Here is a 14,040-nt window from a genome sequence, read left to right as displayed (position 1 = left end):
TACATACATATATACAGTATACAGTATATACATACATACATAAATAAAAGCAAACACCATTGCCTTTGTAGAGCGGATGCTTCATGAGGAAAATTACCAAGCTCTTTTTCTCTATTGCTTATGGAACCCGTACATTTAATTACCGTTTTCATCATCAAAATTATGGTGTTTTCTCTCCGATGACAAGTAGGAACACTTAAACGATCTGACAGAGAGAGCTTTAATTGACAATAACGCCAACGAATTGCGTCTGACATTAGATGAGCGATGACGTCACATGCGTGTGAGATTTATGCCAATAGATGGCAGCACGTGGGAACTTCCCCCTCTCCCACGTCCCCCCAACGGAGGGACCCCCTCCCTGGCAAGGACCCTCCACAGGGCTCACCATCGCCTCGTCCTCCCGCGGCGCTCAGTTCTCTGCCAACCAGTGAACGTGTCGGGTGTAGCTCGCGTTGCTCGTAGAATTTTCACTCGTGTGTAGGATATATATGAGAAACAAACGTCAGGTTTCATCGGACACATAACTAAAGAGGTGAGGAATATTTCCAGCTAATTTGGAAGGAGGGTAATTGTATGGGAGTGGGTAGTATTTGAATATAATGCGACACGATCCTTTAGTAGCAGATGGCATTTTATAGTGCGGTAAAGCTTTCTGTACGAACCAAGAAACATCGAACGCCAGGAATTGTAATAAATCCCGAATAAAACGTTTCGCATCGTTCTTTTGAACGTGATTTATTAGGTCGCAGTGCCTTTGACCTATTGCCATGCACGTTTGGGGGTTAGAGATTTTACTGAGACCTTTGCTAAGGCATAAACATATATTATCGTCTGTCAGTCGGGAAATCGTTGAAGGAAATTCGTTACAGGAGTCAACATTTTTAATTTTTGTCAACATAGTTTTTCCCAGCATTAATTTCTCGCAACATTTAATTTTTCTCTATTTATCTAAAGCTTTATTTTCCTCAGCATTATTTAATCTAAAACTTTTTTTTTCTCAACATTAATTTTTTACAACATTTATCTCGACATTAATATTATTCCGGTAAAACGGATGTTGTGTTGTCGGGACAGTGCTTTAACATTGTATGTTGGAGCTACTTTGGGTCCTGGTTGTTATAAGTATTCGCTAATTTTAGTCGTTTGTGTGTTAAACGTCTCTCATTAAAGGAACAATGGGTATTTGGGTATTACATAATTTCTCTGCTACGAAGGTGAAACATAATGTAAATATATTCTTGCATTCGTTTTTAAATGAAGTTAGAACAATCTTGTAAGTAGGCTATGTTTATATCAATACGTTACTCATACACTAATTATATACATACATATATATATATATATATATATATATATATATATATATATATATATATATATATATATATATATATATATATACATATATATTATATATAGATGCACATGTATTGTAATTTTCCCCGTTCCGGTTTATATATTAGTATCTATATATATATATATATATATATATATATATGTATATATATATATATATATATATATATATATATATATATATATATATATATATATATATATATTACACGTTATGTATGTAATTTTTCCAATCCCAGTTTGTAATATATATATATATATATATATATATATATATATATATATATATATATATATATATATATATATATATATATACATAAAAATTTTTATACATTTGCATAATATTTTTTTATAGCATTTTCTCCAGAAATCCTAATGATCTTTATAGCAGCTAGCATTGCAATTTCATTGAGCAAAACAGTAGTTCCTGCTACCTCCTTTCTACCATTTTGCTGTCCAACCTCTCCAACTTCCCTTGTTCACAGTCGTAAGCAATGATTTTCAAAAAAAACAGATTTCATGAATTAGTAGTTACTGCCAAGAATTGTCCATAGCCCCGGGTATTTAATAATAATGTTTTCCATCCACACACATCTCCCTATTCATATTTATTAAACTTCCTTTCTTCAGTGATATCAATTTTCCTGTCATATGTATTCACGTTGAGTCTAGGTTTTGTATCAACATACTTTTCGTATATAGTACCATATATTGTATTCATTCTGAGGGTTTTAAGTTCCTTACGGTATTCCGTATTTTGGAGAGTAACAGAACATTCATCGTAAAAGCTTCATCGGGAGGTCGCCATACCCAGTAGGCCTGCGTACCTCTCTATACCTCCCAGTAGGCCTGCCTACCTCTCTGTACCGCCCATTTTCTTTTCGTGTTCTTGTCAGTGATGACCTTTGAGAATGGAGGTTCTTTCGAAAACTTGTGCCATCGTCATTAAAGGTTTCCGAATTCTGTATCAGGTAATCTCCCTCAAAGCATGTTGCTCAATTTTTCCTCCAAGACCACTGACCTTTGGAACATGGGCCTATTCGTTATGTTTTTCCACGTGTTTTTCCTCTGTCGTTTTAAGCCACCAGATAGGCTATCTCCCTCCACGTATTCCATATTATGTCTTCGTAATCAGGGATTATTCCTGTATTTATCTGCAAACTTTTGTCAGTAACCCGTACATTCCGAGTTTCCTCTCCCATACACGCAATTCACGTAGAGGTTAAACAGCCGTGGAGGCAACACACCCTTGCTTAGACCAACTATTCCTACACCAGATCACACACACTCCCGTCTCCCTAAATGTTCTTAACCTGAACAAGAAATTTAAGGCCTCCTTTAGCGTACAATGAAGCAATCATCATTTTTGCAGTTGTAACTGCAATAATTTTCGTTAATGGAGACGGACAGTTATAGCTCTTACCTCTTGTCCAATTGTTACCTCTCTCCCAAAGTGGGCTTAGCCAACACCGAATTACACAGTCACTCGTAATCCCATCAGCAACTGACGCCAATTTATTCTCAAGTGTCTACCATCTTACCTTACGCCCACATCAGTTACTGTCGCAAACGGAGTTTCTTTCTCTTACGCCTGCATATATGTTGTGTATTTTTGCGCGTTCATTTTTGAAGCCGTTAAAGATATTGTTGAGATTTCACCACGAAAAGACTGCCCCAGTGTAAGACTTGTTTGTGAGGTGTCATATGATGATCTGGCGTTACTAATTACCTGCTGAGTGAAAAGATTTTTGGATACAAAGCTGTTAAGCTTCTTGAGAGGAAGGGAAAAGTGACCCAGTTATTGAAAATTCAGTTGACAACGCATATTTGTTCTTTGGGTCCTTCTGAATATTGAAACGTTACAGCGCGTCAAGGTTGCCTGTGGGGATGTTCCCATACATGTGACCTTCGTTTTCTTGCCTAGGGAGAATGTTAACGAGTTTTTTTTTCTTCTTCTATACTTGTTCTCGTGCACATGTCCTTTTATCTGCTCTGGAGGCTGGGGTCAAAGTTAACCGCATCTTATGAAAGGAAAGACTGTGTGATGAACTAGTCCTCGTGTTACGACCAGGGTTATTCTTAAAGAATACACGAGGTTTTAAGAATATTTCTGGACCCTCTTGGAATTTTATAAGCTGGACGACGAGACTAGGAATCCTTAACTGAGTTTCTCTTAAGCCCTCATGAAACCAAAGTGTGACAAACAGAAAACGGACAATTTAACACCAATAAACTAATTTTTTCCTGTATCGTACTTCTCCTTGAGATACCACCGTGAAAGTCGTATTGTATCAAGACAAGGCTAACCTATTTCGCATTAACCAGAATTCTCCCCTTGAACTTTTATTAAATACCGCTCTAAAGGTGGGACTGTACATTGCATAATGCAGCTTATTCCCTCTCGCGTGTCTCAGGGGGGGTCTCTGGCTTAGAAACTGAAATGCGACTCCCTACTGCGCCACCTACAGTATAGGTGCTTCGTCATTATGGTGGGGGGACTAATTAGTCTGCCGTAGTGTATTGCCACTCATTGTGCATAAGAGCTATTGGCTTTGTCCATATGACAGCAGGATGCCTTTGTTCTTTTGATATTTTCGCTGGTGACTTCCGCTTACCCGAGGGCTTGTAGCAAAAAATACAGTTATTTAAGAAAACTGTCAATTTTAGCCGGAGAATAAATGGCGTTCCCTTAATGGAAGGTATTTTAACCTTTAGAAAATTACTACCTCAATGGTAAAGAGATGGTCTTTCCAATTATTTTATGCAACTAAATCGTGTACAGCATTTAGATGCCAAAACTAACAGCATTTCTCCTTAACGTCAAAAGTAAAAAAGCATTTTTAGAGAAGAAGAGAATCGCTTTTCCGTTCATGATTTGCTTACCGAAAAATAATCCTTTAACGCACGCAAACGCTAAAGCTAGCATTTTTAAGAGAGAGAAGGGGATAATACAATCACGTGTGTGTGTGTGTGTGTGTGTTGTTTATGGAGTGGGGAGGGGGAGGCAGTTGGCCGGATTAGTCCCCCCTTCTCCCTCCCCCTACTGTAAAGGTAAATGGACCTCCTTATGCAGCCATTTCTCGCGTGTACTTAGCACAGATGACGGGCGCGTGCCTTCCATCTCATCTTATATAATATTCCCATGCACCCTGGAGAGTCTCTCTCTCTCTCTCTCTCTCTCTCTCTCTCTCTCTCTCTCTCTTCTCGTCGTCAAGAGACTTCTCCGAGTGAACGAGGCACTTCTGCAGCTCTCCTTTCAGGAGGAGAGGTTGGAGCACAATCATAACATTATCTTTTTATTTTTTTTTTTATTCTTTGTTATTGTGACATTCTGGAGTCGTCCTTTGCGTCGACTGTCTATTTTTTTTACGAGTCAAGTATATAGCTTATGTGTACTGCGTCTTTTTGTGCGTGTTTGCGTCATTGTTTTTTTTTTTTTTTTTTTTTTTTTTTTGCAGTTGCGCTAGCTGTTAGTCCAAAAATAGAGTAAATATTTGGTATAATGAAACGATACATGTTCAGGTCCCTCAGAAGTATACGTATTCATGTATACTGGCTTTGGCTTGTTTAGTGAGTGTATTTTTGTCGTTCGCCTTTTCTTTATACTGTAATTGCACGACTTGGACATTTTAATACACATTGTATACACGTATATATACGTTTACAGTTCTGGCTTGATTCGTCAAAATATACACGGTAATAATGAAAAGTTTATCATTTAGGCTATATATATATATATATATATATATATATATATATATATATATATATATATATATATATATATATATATATATATATATCAAGAGCGCTTGTCTGTCAGTAATGAAAATTAAAACTTAATACATAGATGCATAATTATGTATACACACTCACACACTCTCAATAATCTCAACTTTTGACTTGTTCCACGTAAATGTATGCCTCTCATTATCCATCTTATTATCAGAAGTATTAATAATTAGGTTTCAATACACCCTTGAGTATATTCTTTTTGAATATGTACGTAATTAATAATAACTGTAAAATGAACTATTTTAGTATAGGCCTACATATGCTTACAGAGATTCACGTCATGTGATTTATACGAGGATATTCATGTTAATCAAAATAAATATAGATACACGGAATGCAAGCAGAGTGCAATGAGCTTCAGTGCAAAGTAGTTGCACGGGGCGTCATTCCCTGTCGGCAATATAACCGATAAGGCAGGGCATTTTCGTCTTTCTTACGGCCGTGCCCCGGTGACGTGAAATGCAAATAGGAAATTACGATTCGCGTTATTGCCCCCTGGCGAAATTGGATCAGCTGCTCGGCTGCTTTCTGTTTCGCCCGCGTTCTTCTCCGGTATGCAATTTTAGCTTTCTGTCTGTTGTTTTGTCTGCCGTCCGTTTTTCTTCCGCCCTCAGATCTTGGTCGTGAGGCTAGAGGGCTGCAATTTGGTATGTTGATCATCCACCCCTCCAGTCATCAAACATTTGCAGCCCTCTTCTGGTTAAAGGTAGCCATAATCGTGCGTCTGGCCGTTGAAAGTTTCACTGGGCCGCCGCTAAAGTTTCATACAGCATTATACTCTGTACAGAAAACTCGATTGCGCCGGAGAAGCTTCTCCGCATTATTTACTTGTTATATTGCTGTTGACTTTTTCTTGTTGATTTTTCTATTGTGCTGCGTATATTAACTCGGGCCATGTTGGTTGTTAGGCCTATGAGACTGTGGAGGACATTTTTCACTCACGCCCTTTTTTACAGTAGAAGTGAAACTCCAGAGGTTGTTATTGTTGTTTCTGCATTACAAGTGTAACCACAGAGGTTGTTGTTGCTGTTGTTAATTTTTTTCACTTGTTCCGCTGCGTGTATTAACTCGGGTCGTCTGGGCTGTTAGGCCTATGTGATTTTGGGACCTTCCAGTGACACGCCTTTTTTGGGGGGACCTGTTTCAATGACAAAGCCGTTTTGGGAGGGACCTGTTTTCAAGACGCCATTTTGGGGCTTTTTTCAATGACAGCCTTAAGGATAACTAGAGGTTGCTGTTGTCATTGTTCTTTGTTCCGCTGCATGGATTTAACCATGCCCTCTGGGTTGTTAGGCCTATGTGGTTTTGGGGACCCTCTTCAATTGACACGCCCTTTTTTACTAGAAAAGGGTGACCCCAGAGGCCTTTTTTGGATGAAGTTGTTATCGCCGTGTCCTTCTCCATTCTGGCGGCGACCAGTCATAGTCTGCCAACCACCTCCTTCTTTGGTATCTCTCGCTGGTGAGAAGTTGATAACTACTGGATCAAGGAGCCATTTATTCTCATTATCAAATATATAGGCTATTACCAAGATGACCAGCGTATTTTAGTTTTCTGTAAAGAAAAATATTTTGCCGGCTTTGTCTGTCCGTCCATACTTTTCTGTAAGCCCTCAGATCTTAAAAACTACTGTGGCTGACTGCAAATTGGTACGTTGATCATCCACCCTCCAGTCATCAAAGACAGCCCTCTGGCTTCAATACCACCTTTATTTTATTTATGGTTAAAGTTAGCCGCAATCATGGTCCGGCAACGATATAGGACAAGCCACCACCGAGCTGTCGGTTAAATTTAATGGGCCGCTCATACAGCGATACAGACCACAAAAGACAGATCTATTTTCGGTTACCTTGATTATACGCTGTACAGAAAACTCGATTGCACCGATGAAACTTCGACGCAGTTTTTTTACTTGTTTAGAAGCAAATACTGTGCTTAAGTAAAGAATACCATTATTTTAGACGCAAGTGACTTCCTACATGTATATTTTTGTGTCAGCAACCTTATGCCCAGCTCTGCAAAGTATATGACCATCTTCACCACTCTTCGTTGTATGGTTTATGCCCCTGGGGCAGTTCGGGGGAACTCGATCTGATGACCCATAGCAAATTTTATGCCGCTGCAGCGTCTTAGCTCGATTGTGTTGGTGGTGTCGAAAGTGAGGTTCTGCTACCTTAACGGTTAATAAATAGAGATATTAGTATTTTTTTAATCTTGTTTGCAAGTGTTTAGTTGGTGATTGTATTAAATAACTTTTTATTAGTTTTTTGTGTGAATTTTGTATAGGAATTGTAAGTATATATCGAAATAGTACGTTCTTCATCATTTTTTAGTTAAAGTTATTGATAAAAGCAGTTGTAACGGTGTCATTTAGGCCTATGTGATTTTTCCTTCCGTTCTGGGATTGAATATCCGAAGCATTGTCAGTTTGTGTACTCTTCATCCTTTTTGAGTTATTATTAAAAATGTTCTGATCTTGCTAATCGCCTTTGATATTGAAAACAGTAGTTGCAATGATGTCATTTAGGTCTGTGTGGTTTTTCCATCCGTTCTGGGAGTGAATATCCTAAGCATTGTTAGGTTTATATCCATTTGGTATATTCTTCATCCTTTTTGAGTTGTTATTAAAAATGTGTTATCTTGCGAATCACTTTTGTTTTTGAGAACACCAATTAAATTATAATGGTGTCATTTAGGCCTAGCCTGTGTGATTTTTCCATCCGTTCTGGGAGTGAATATCCCAAGCATTGTTAGGTTTATATCCATTGGTATATTCTTCATGCTTTTTGAGTTATTATTAAAAAAATGTGTTATCTTGCGAATCACTTTTTGTTTTTGATAACAGCAATTATAATGGTGTCATTTAGGCCTATGTGGTTTTTCCATCCGTTCTGGGAGTGAATATCCTAAGTATTGTCAGGTGTATATCTTTTTGAGTTATTAAAAATGTCTTATCCTTGCGAATCACTTTTGTTACTGAAAACAGCAATTATATGTGGAAATGCTGTTCATTGTAAAAGATATCTAGGGAATATTCACGTGTGGGCCACGATGTTGGATCGTTTTTACTTGAACAGACTTTTTTTTTTTTTTACTTAACAGAAAGCCAGAGCGTCTGTTAAAACGAGTTGATACTATATATTATAGTCCTCTGGATCTTATTCCACTTCTTGAAGCTTCCAGTGACATGTTCGGTCGTTGGTGTTGCTTCTTATTGGGTCAGTTTAATGGTGTTTGTCGCCTGTATTTTTTTCTGTTGATGTGTCATGTCTGTTTTGAGACGCTTGAAAGTCGTGTGTTTGTAGTTTTCTGAAAAGAAAACTATTGTGCCGGCTTTGTCTGTCCGTCCTCACTTCTGTCCGCCATCAGATCTTAAAAGCTACTGAGGCTAGAGGGCTGCAAATTGATATGTTGATCATCAACCCTCCAGCCATCAAACATACCACATTGCAGTCCTCTAGCCTCAGTAGTTTTTATTTCATTTAAGGTTAAAGTTAGCCATAATCGTGATTCTGGCAACGACATAGTCCAGGCCACCACCAGGGCGTGGTTAAAGTTTCATGGGCCGCGGCTCATACAGCATTATACCGAGACCACTGACAGGTAGATCTATTTTCGGTGGCCTTGATTATACGCTGTACAGAAAACGCATTTTTTACCTGTTAATACTCGTCGTGAGTGTTTTGAGATGGCTGAATCATTGTTGTTTAGCTTATTTTTTATGAATTTGCATTTCGTTTTATGAAATAGTGGAAAGTTATTTTTTAAAAACATTTGTTGATAAGGTAGAACAGAGAAAACCAGTCCCCCAGCTGACTTACATAGAACAAATGGGTGTATTTACATAGAAAAAATGGGTGTATTAAGAATGAATGGGGTAGACCCATTTGTAATTTATGGGGTCTCTCTACGTCTTTGTTTCTGTAAGCCCCACAGGATTCAGGGTTAATACCGTGGCTTTTTTAGTGAATGAATAAAAGAATTCTGTGGTGGCACTTCACCTACGTTTATTTTTGATGATATTTCACGATGTTTTTGTAGTACTATTGTTATTTTATTTTGTGGATATATATATATATATATATATATATATATATATAATATATATGTATGTATGTATATACAGTATATACATATACATGTATATATATATGTATATATTTATATGTGTGTGAGTATCTGTGTTGGTACTTAGTGTTTTGTAGCTATTATTTCAAGATCGCTGTGCTTAGAAGATCCGGATATGGATTCCTCTGGGGTGATGTTCAAGGGGCAAGATTCTGCCCTGGCCCAAGGCCACCTGACTATAACGATACACTAGGATTCCTTGTGTTGTGATTTACGTCTGCAAATCACGAGAAAAAAGGAGGTTATGTTGGTTCCCCCTTTTTTTTTTTTTTCAGAAACTAAAATCTGAAAGTTGTAGGCCTGGTCACTGGCAACAAGCGACTATAGATTTTGGGAGAGATAGGAACGGATGTTTTAGGGAAAAGGGACCTTTTTGGGGGGGCGGAAGGTGAGTTGTTCAGCCTTGATGGAGTTTTGAGACTTCTAACTACTTATGGGATGAAGTCACTTCAATCAGGCCTAGATTGAGGTACTAAGTCGTCCACTTTGAATTCGTGAATAATACTCGAGTAGGCCTACGCATGGTTCACCTGGCTAAGCTTAATCGATATTATTTACCTGTTCTTAGGCCACTATCCACTTAAGGGGAATAGTGCCGTCAGTGCACCTCACGGGGTGCACTGTAGGCATTACTAAAAGATTCTTTGCAGCGTCCCTTCGGCCCTCAGCTGCAACCCCTTTCATTTCTTTTACTATCACTCATTCCTATTATCTTTCTTCCATCTTGCTATCCACCCTCTCCTAACAATTATTTCATAGTGCATCTGCGAGGTTTTCCTCCTGTTACACCTTTCAAACCTACCTACTCTCAATTTCCTCTCCAGCGCTGAATGACCTCATAGGTCCCAGTGCTTGGCCATTGGCCTAAAACTCTATATTCCATTCCATTCTTAAGCCACTGTGGAAGGAGGTAGCTTCGTGGAAACCAACCATTAATAGAACTTGGAACATACTTTTATATGAATCTTGCACGATTGTTCTTTTTTTTTTTTTTTTTGCCGATGGCATGGTTCGTATGTCTACAGTGCCTCATTAATACTTGATATGGTACCGCTCTCTGTGATTTTGGTACAGTCTTAAGGTACCGTAAGGTGAACTCAAAATGTACCGTAATACATGAGCGATCATTCAATATATCTATATATATATATATATATATATATATATATATATATATATATATATATATATGTATATATATATTAACTAAAGGCTATTCAGTATTTGTCAGGAATATTTTGAATTTTGGTATTAAGTTACATTGTTGTATTAGCGTCACCGAAATTATAGGCCACAGCTTATCGTAAAGGCTTTGCTCCGCTCATTAAGAATCATGATCGCATCACGCTTTGGTTTCCTTCATCGTAGAACAAGTTATTTTCAGTTCCTCACTTTCGATAAGTGCCAGTACTCCGAGAACTCATTCCACTCCAGGAACCCACTCCACTCCAATAGACTACTCCATGCCATCTGGTTTTGTGCTGAGCCGTGCATTACAGTTGTAGGGCAAATTGGGCTGTCTCCGTAGTGGGGTACTGCCGTCAGTGCACCTCATGTGGGTGCACTGTAGGCATTACTTAGGGTTCTTTGCAGCGTGCCTTCGGCCCCTAGCTGCAACCCGTTTCGTTCCTTTTACTGTACCTCCTTTCATATTCTCTTTCTTCCATTTTACTTTCCTACCTCTCCTAACAGTTGTTTCATAGTGCAACTGCTTTGAGGTTTTCCTCCTGTTACACCTTTCAAACCTTTTACTCTCAATTTCCATTTCAGCACTGAATGACCTCATAGGTTCCAGTGCTTAGCCTTCGGCCTGAATTCTGTATTCAGTTCAGTTCAAATTGGTCTGTCTGGTTATTGTATGTTATTGTCATAAGTATACCTTAGTTCAACCAGACCACTGAGCTGATTAACAGCTCTCCTAGGGCTGGTCCGAAGGATTGGACTTATTTTACTTGGCTAAAAACCAATTGGTTACCTAGCAACGGGACCTACAGCTTATTGTGGAATCCGAACCACATTATAAACGAGAAATGAATTTCTATCACCAGAAATAAGTTCCTCTAATTCTTCATTGGCCGGCCTGAGACTCGAACTCGGGCCTAGCAGAGTGCTAGCCGAGAACTCTACCGACTCGTCCAACGAGGAACTATGTTATTGTCATACGCCACCACATTAAGAATTCGTATGAATCAGAGAGTCATGCCTCCAGTGGTATATCCTGGCTTCAGTACATTGCTGCTGCATCTTGCAGCACACCGTAGGAGTCTGGTTTGAGCGCCGGCGACTAATTTTCCCGCAATAACTCCTCCGTCTCACACTGCTCTTCCCCTTTTAGCGCGGGGGCGAAGATGCGGCTCGAAGATGGCTCTCTAATTAGCCTTTCCTGTTGGCACATGCCTAAGGACTGGTACCACCTTCCTTTAGCGGAAGATTATTAAGAGAGGGAGGAAGAATATTTATAGTGAAGTCAGGTGTTTGCTCCCCTGGCGTGTCCGCCAAGTCTATTTTGAGAATCATTTTGACCCTCGGAACTTGTGCTGTGCTGCCCTGCTCGTTTGGCGCCGCGAATTATATTCCCGGTGTTTGCGCATGCGCCGCTTATGGGCGTGTCTCGGTGGGATGTGTTTTAACAGCTAAACGCTTCCGTTTGGTGATTTATTTGTGGCTGCTGAAACTGGCGTCGTAATACCTCAGGTTGTTGACGTCGTTCGGTGTCAGTATAGTGAGGCTCATGAATGGTGTAATTGTATTTATGGTGAAATACGTTTAAGACACCATAGCTTTCGATTTTAAGATTTTTGAGGATGCTATACTTTCTTATGTCGGTATTTCTGATATTGTTTATCGTTGCATTGTCATATGCCGATATCTGTTTGTTTTTGGTAGTTCTGCTATAAAGTATTTCAATGTTAATTTTGCATTGTCATGGTTTTGTCTGGTCACGTATGGGTAATATTTTGTGTGCAAGCTTTCTATGCAAGTTTATGACATCTTTTTAATGCGTTCACGTTTGAATAATAATAATAATAATAATAATAATAATAATAAATAGTAATAATAATAATAATATAATTGTAAGGATTCAAAATTGCATGGGTTCAGTTGACTAGCATTCTTCCAGAAGATCCATAATTTTCTAGAAGTTCTTAGCCTGTGATTTTTTGTTACCTTAACTGGAAATTATATATGTACTGTATGATATACATATGTATATATATATATATATATATATATATATATATATATATACAGTATATATGTGTATAATATGTATTATATACTGTATATACATACATATATATAATATATATTATACATACATATATAATATATATTTATACACATATATATAAAATTGCTATAAAAGTTACAGAATTCCCATGAAAAAGTTACGACCAGAAACAACCCCAAACCAGAAATAAAGAAGATACCGTGATTTGTAACTATAATACACGTTCGGAAGAATCCAGCCGAACAGAAATACAGCGAAATACAACAAAATACAACAACCAATTACTTTAACCCGAGCTTCGTTGACAGCAACGAGATTCGGCTCATTGACTTTACCTGGCTGCTACCTGTGAGAGAGAGTTTTTCCAGCTTACCTTAATTGGCCAGGAGGCCTGGCCATTCACCTGTGCCAAATCGGTATTGGCTTTTTTTTTTTTCCTCTTTTTTTATATCTTCGAAATCACTGTTATTATTATTTGAGTTTTTCTTTTTGGAATGCAGTCTGTTTGAGCGTTGTCATTCTCTCCGGAATTTTAAGTTGGGGGGAGGGGGAAGTTGTGGGGTTGGCGGGGTGGGGGGTGGTCCTGATATTGGGTTTTGGTGTGGGCGAATTGCATACGATTCGGGTTTGTTTTTCCTTGTCTATACTTTGTCTTTTTGTAGGTATTTATGTTTATGATTTAGAACGGTGGAAGTGGTTTATGATTATAGTGAATGAGGAGGAGGAGGAACTTGATATATTTGTTGTTATTGATGTTTTTAGCCTGTTATTGTGATAATAGTTAAAATATACTGATTTGTTTTAACTATTATCATAAATTTATTATTATTATTATTATTATTATTATTATTATTATTATTATTATAAAACTGAGAGGAAATCTAGGAGTTAAGAGGTCGTTGTTGCTGGTAAAAAAAATATATACAGTATATATTTTTATATTTTTGTATAGTATTTATGTTTATGATTTAGAAAGGTGGAAGTGGTTTATGATTATAGTAAATGAGGAGGAGGAGGAATTAAGATGTATTTTTTATTTTTGATGTTTTTAGCCTGTTATTGTGATAGTTAAAATATACTGATTTGTTTTAATATCATAAATTATTATTATTATTATTATTATTATTATTATTATTATTATTATAATTATTATTATTATTATTATTATAAAACTGAGAGGAAATCTAGGAGTAAAGATGTCGTTGGGGCTGGTAAAAAAATGTATACAGTATATACTGTAGGGTATATTTATATATTTGTATATGTATATACATACCCACACATATATACACGTATATATATATACTGTATATATATATATATGTGTATATGTGCGTGTATAGATATACATCACACATCACCACAGGTGAAAAATAAGAGATTTGGGTTGTAGGTCCTGACCGGTCTCGACTTTATTTCCAAGCCATTGACGAAGGCTTGGAAATAAAGTCGAAAACCGGTCAGACCTACAAACTTGTCTCTTATTTTTCACCTGTGGTGATGTGATAAATGAATCACATACA

The 14,040-nt window shown here is 37.6% G+C and overlaps 1 protein-coding gene across 1 annotated transcript in view; it reads left to right on the top strand.

Annotated features, from left to right (window-relative positions):
* Positions 1-414: 414 nt before the first annotated feature.
* mib2 (mind bomb 2) overlaps positions 415-14,040 on the top strand; it is a 206,236-nt gene continuing 192,610 nt past the window's right edge. The window contains exon 1 of the mRNA XM_067103390.1: positions 415-535. The gene's annotated coding sequence lies outside the window, so the exon portion shown is untranslated. The remainder of the gene's footprint in view (positions 536-14,040) is intronic.

This window comes from Macrobrachium rosenbergii, chromosome 5 (assembly GCF_040412425.1).
Source record: "Macrobrachium rosenbergii isolate ZJJX-2024 chromosome 5, ASM4041242v1, whole genome shotgun sequence".
NCBI lineage: Eukaryota > Metazoa > Arthropoda > Malacostraca > Decapoda > Palaemonidae > Macrobrachium > Macrobrachium rosenbergii.
The sequence above is the reverse complement of the archived record's forward strand: the minus strand, read 5'-3'. Positions and strand labels throughout refer to the sequence as shown.